The sequence below is a fragment of the Phytophthora infestans genome, genomic scaffold (assembly GCF_000142945.1).
Source record: "Phytophthora infestans T30-4 supercont1.114 genomic scaffold, whole genome shotgun sequence".
Lineage (NCBI taxonomy): Eukaryota > Oomycota > Peronosporomycetes > Peronosporales > Peronosporaceae > Phytophthora > Phytophthora infestans.
In genome coordinates, this window is record NW_003303645.1 from 269,988 (window position 1) to 275,468 (window position 5,481).

Below are 5,481 nucleotides of genomic sequence, written 5' to 3' on the forward strand. Positions count from 1 at the left end.
TACTGGGAGAAACGCCAACATGGTCGATGGTTTGAGCCTACCAAGGGTGAGGTCACTGCAGATCCACCTAAGGTCTGTCTGGTCACTGGATCCTGTGGATCTGAGGATGTTGGATCCATGGATCTGCTAACAGGGGAGTCCCGTGGATACTGGAAGTACCATGCCCCAGGAAAGTGGTTCAGACAAGCCAAGGTAGGGGGCAAGATCAACAATGAAAAAGCAATCCTACTTCTAGATAGTGGTGCCGAGGTGTCTATACTGGATACCGCCTTTGCTCGTAAGGTTGGGTGCCAAGTGGATGGGAGTCGGATCCAAGATTGTGTTGGGATTGGTGAAGGCGTATACCGTACAAACGGGAGAACGCGAATTAAGATCACGCTGGCAGGTTGTTTGGTGTATTGGTTTGACATTTGGGTCGGGGATCTCGCTGGTCAAGACGCCATCCTTGGGATGGATTTCATGGTGCCAGCCGGAGTGAGGTTGGATCTGGCGGATGGGACACTTTGTTTCCCTGACGAGATGCGGATCCAGCTCAGCGGACGGCGGCCGTTGTATGGAGCGAAGATGAGGATCATAAGGGCGGATAAGACCACCTGGATCGAGCCCGGGGAAACTTGGGAGCTGCCAGACCGGTTAAAGTGGGTGGAACATGAGAAACTGTGGGTCACTCGGGGCGAGAAATGGGTACCTACCGTAATCCAAGGACCAGGTCGATCACAATATCTCCAGGTCACGAACGTCAGCGACAAGAGACTATTACTGGACCATTATGAGGAGATCGGACGATGGTTGGCGAAGGACGGTATCCCTAGGCGACCTGGATATGTGTCAGTGGGATCCCGCCGCTACAAAAAATGGCAGAATCTGGCGTACGAGGCGACTACCGAGATCGAATCTCTCGGAGAGGTGGAGCCCCCGGCGGAGCCAACTGGTCCCTTGGTGGATCGGCCTTCATACCCAACTCCGCGAAAGGTCCTACAGAGGGATCGTCGGATTGAGATCCAAGCAATGGAGGTTGGATCCACGACGGGGGACGATCCCCAGAGTCGGCCCTTAGATAACGCAGGGTCGGTGGATGAAGGATTGCAGAGGGCTAAAGCCGAACAGCCAGATCCTGCTGATCCACAAGTGGATCCAAGCTTTCCATTGGATAAAGTGCCTGGATCCCTATCGAGAGTGGCAACACCAGTCAAACCAGAACCGTCGGGTTTAAACTCGATAGAGGACCGGCTAGATCCAACTGGTGGTTTCCCTGATACCAGGGTACCTGATCCCCCGAAGACAGAAGGACTGCCACGTGAAAGAGGGTCGTGGTGTTTGGATCCAATGGTGGATCCGACAAAGACTGAAGATGAACAAGTCTGCTACCGTGAAGGCGGGGATCTACACGCCGAGGATCTGGGAGAAGGTATGGCGGTGATCCCGGAGGTACCACTGACCACAGAGGAGGTCACGATTGATGATATCCAAGTGGATCCAGGGGCGAACGAGCCCACTGAAGTGGATCGTCTACGTCAGAAGATCTGGGAAAGCCGACATCTGCTGATCGGTAAAGGCAATGCGTTACCGCCCGCCGCCCGCGGAGTCAAATGTGACATCGATGTCGGCGACGCGAAACCGATCGCTCAAAGGGTGCGGAAGGTGGCACCTCAGTTCCGAGCGAAACTGTCGGATCTGATCAAGGGCCTGCTGCAGGCCAAGATCATCAGCTTCTCAACCTCCCCGTGGGCATCTCCGGTGGTAATCATCATCAAGAAGAAGGGGGTGGATATACGTCTGTGCATTGATTACCGGCTGGTTAACAGCCTGACTCGATTGATGGTGTATCCGATGCCTCTGATCAATGAGCTGTTGGAAGATCTGGACAAGGTACTCTGGTACTGTTCTCTAGACATGGCCAGTGGTTTCTGGGTGGTCACTATGACGGATCGAGCTCGCGCAATATCCGCATTCATCACACCGTTTGGCCTGTTCGAGTGGAACCGGATGCCGTTTGGATTAAAGAACGCACCCCAGATCTACCAACGTCTAATCGATAACGCTCTCTATGGATTCACCCGAATACCGGAACCCAAAAGGGGTGGATCCGGGGAGGATCATACGGAAGTGGATCCATTCGAAGCAGGAGAGCCAGGGGATCCTGGAACCCCGTCTGTGTTAGGACGCAGATCCTATATCGACGACATTCTAATCCCGGCAGAATCGTGGGATCAGTTGTGCGAAAGAGTGACATCCCTACTGGAGGCGTGTACTAAGTGGAATCTCTCTATCAGTGTGGTAAAGAGCTACTGGGGGATGCGCAAGGTGGATTACTTAGGCCATCGAGTTTCTAAAGAAGGATTGGAGGCGAATCCTAAGGACCTGTCTTCGTTAGCCGATTTGTCCTTCTAACAGTCGTTACGGGCGATGCAATCCTTCTTGGGCAGTTTAAACTACTACAGTCGGTTCATCGAGGATTACGGCCTGTTTGCCGCAGTATTGTATGAATTGAGAGAGGTAGATTTTGCGGCGATGACCACTCCAGCTGTCCGGATCAAAATCCAACAAGGCCTGGCCCGGGAGATGTCGGATCCACAAGGGGATCCAGGTGGTACGACGACAGAAGAGGACTTAAAACGGGAGCGGGATCCACCCCGGGACCAACGGAGAGAGGATCCAGTCTGGATAGAAACGACGGATCGGAACATGGAAAAGGCAGAATCTCGGTGGATCCGAGCTCAACACGCATTCGTGGAACTGAGGAACAGGATCGCGACCACGCCTATCCTCCGTCATTTCGATCCGGAACGTCAACCTACGGTGATAGTTTATGCCAGTGACTGGGCAATCTCAGCGGCTCTGGTACAAGAACATGAGGGGATCTGTCATCCAGTCACCTTCGTCAGCCGGACACTGAAGCCGAATGGATTGAACTACGGAGCGGTGGAGAAAGAGATACTCGCGCTCCTGCGCGTGTTAGTTCTGAATTACAACCTGCTAGTGGGAAGATCCATCCGGATCCTGACTCGACACTCTACGCTAGCCTGGCTGTTCAAGTCGGCCGGGCTACAAGGACGTTTGGGACAGTGGGCAGCTTTACTCTCGCCTTGGACGCTGGTGATTGTGAAATGTTCGAAAGGGGAAGACGAGATCCTGGGAGTCTTGGCCCGCGAGCATCACACCTCGAGCTGAGATGGATGAGGCGCTGACTAGGATCGCTCCTAAGAAAAAGCCCAAACGCCGAATCCAGATCCAGATCCCGACGGTACGAGTGGATGAGGATCTGTACGTCCTGAGTTTCGATGGATCCGCTCGCGTACGACGCGGAGGAGAAGCATACAGCGCAATACTGTGGAGACTGCCCGGATGGGAAGTTGTACGGGCCAGATCCACTTATGCGGAGGGCCTCACCGTCAATGAGACAGAGTATAACGGGCTCCTGCTGGGTTTGGATCTACTAAAGGGACAGGATCCAAAAAGGCTGGTGATTTGTGGAGATTCAAACTTGGTGATCAGACAGGTGCGAGGTGAGATTGACGGCAAGGCCCCGGCCCTAACACTGTTACGGCAGAAAGTGATGGTCCACCTGCGTGGTTGGATGAATCACGAGCTGGTGCATGTCAAGCGAGATTAGAATGCCAGTGCAGATAGTTTGGCCAGTGCTGCTTTACGGAATCAATGTAGTGTCGAAGTCGAGAGAGAGGCCGAGCATCAGGATCTCGTTACGTTGAACCGACTAGATGAGGTGGTGGTGGTTGGATCCGGTAAAAGGACAGTCCAGGTAATGGCTGTCACTAGGTCCAGAGGAAGGATTGGATCCAGCCCCCAGATCCTCGATGAAACATTTGTGAAGGGAGTCCGCATTGAGCGGATCCTAAAAGCACAGAACGAGGAAGCGTGGATCCTGGGACTAAAGAAGTATCTGATGGGGGATGTACGAGACCTGAGTCGGGAGGATACCAAATCCTACAGTTTTATCGCTACGGATTACGCAATGGATCTGAATGATGCTCTTCTATTGCCCCCCCCCCTACGAAGAGAGTCAACGAGGATCGGGATGGATTGATGAGACTGGTGATGCCGGAAACCTTACAACAGGATGTCCTACATCACTATCACGCTAGTTTAGAAGGTGGACATCTGGGTATTGGTCGGACCTACCAACGGATCCGGGAATGTTTCCACTGGAGGGGACTATTCAGAGCGTACAACGATATGTCGGTGAATGCGTGGATTGTGAGACAGGCAAGGGCAGGCCCACAATCGAAGGGGAGTCACCTGGGAATGTTCGAGCGACTTACCCTTTCCAGATCATAGCCATGGATCATATCCCCTCGCTGCCCAAGTCGTTCAAAGGAAACACAGAATTGTTGATTTGGGTGGATCTGTTTACCGGATACGTGATAGCCAAAGCTAGTGCGTCTAGAACTGCGCAAACCATTGCCGAATCGTACGAGGAGTGCGTTTTCCGAGGATTTGGGGCTAGTGAGATGATTAGACATGATCGGGAGCCAGGCTTTATGTCTGATTTCTTTCGAGCCTTCAACCGGATCCTGGGGCAGAGACAGCGGGCAATCATGGCATATCGTCCCCATGCTAACGGATCGGCCGAGCGCATGGTGCAGACGATCACGAGGGTACTCAAGATATATGTCCAGGATTTGGATCAGAGGGATTGGGATGAGTACGCAGAACGACTCCCCTTCGCGATGAACACCGCCCAAGACAGGATCCGGGGTGATACCCCATTTTACTTGGTACATGGGTGGGATCCCAAATCCACCCTAGAAGCGGCCATTCCAGTATGTAGCACCAAGAAGAGAAACCGAGATCCAAGACGATGGCGATACCAAGTCCAGAAATACTACCGGCAAGCCAGATCCCAAGTGAACGAACGGCTGCGGAGTGCGATACAGGATCGAGCGGATCGACACAACGAAGACGCCCGTCCGCATCAAATCCACGTGGGATCGCAGGTGTGGTTATATTTAGATCGGGTGAAGGAAGGGTACGCCCGCAAATTGGCCCATCTATGGCACGGACCGTTCCGGGTAAGCGAAAAGATAGGGGAACATGCGGTAAAGCTGGAAACGGCAGGTACCGAATATCGCTTGTTCCCTGTAGTACACGTATCCAAGCTGAAGTTGGTCAGGGAATGTCCGGACCGGCCGCAAACCCGTCTTTCGGTGGATGAATCCGACCGGGTGGATTTCGACGAAGTCCTCCTACCGGAAGATAGTTGGAATGTGGATCTCGAAGCCGACGGGTTCGAAGTCGAGAAGATCACCGACATGAGGTCAGGGAAGCGAACTAGATACGGACGGATCTACCGCGAATTTCTTGTGTATTGGCGTGGATATGACGAACCTAGTTGGGTAGACGAGGCAGATCTGAACTGGGGAGCATTACTCTATGATTTCTTGCGGGATCGTACGAATCGGAACAGATTCGGCGCGCCCCATTCTCATGAAGAGGAGTAGGAAGGGGATCCATTGATGTGAG